Source organism: Oncorhynchus tshawytscha, unplaced genomic scaffold, assembly GCF_018296145.1.
Source record: "Oncorhynchus tshawytscha isolate Ot180627B unplaced genomic scaffold, Otsh_v2.0 Un_contig_1478_pilon_pilon, whole genome shotgun sequence".
In the NCBI taxonomy this organism is placed as follows: Eukaryota; Metazoa; Chordata; class Actinopteri; order Salmoniformes; family Salmonidae; genus Oncorhynchus; species Oncorhynchus tshawytscha.
In genome coordinates this window covers 52,064-52,500 of record NW_024608655.1, presented here as the reverse complement: position 1 = coordinate 52,500, position 437 = coordinate 52,064, and positions in this window count along the sequence as shown.

Genomic DNA, 437 nt, shown 5'->3' with positions numbered 1-437 from the left:
CCACAAGTCCTTGTCATGATCTACATGGTGTATGTTTATATATGGACTCAGGGCTGGAAGTGAGGAGGAACGTGTGGGAACTCATTTTCATATGTAGAAATGGTTTATTTGCTGAATTCCTGGTATTTAATAGTGTAGTTCCCTGAGCGATGTTGTCTCTTATTCCAGCCCTGCGTATGTTACCTAACCTACTGCAGGCCCACATCAACAGTTGAACTGCAACAGATAGGGAATATCTGTCAGGGCGTTTTGATGGTGTATTTCCTTCTTGATCGGCGTCATCCTCTCTGATTCAGCACTAAGGACAACGCTGTGCGTTTACCATCCCGCTAAATGTTGATGTTGGGTATTAGTGCAGGGCGTGGAGGGAGATCAGGGCTTTTCACCCTGAGCAAAATGATTTGGTCCTGGAGGAGTGGAGGAGTGTGGGGACGGGG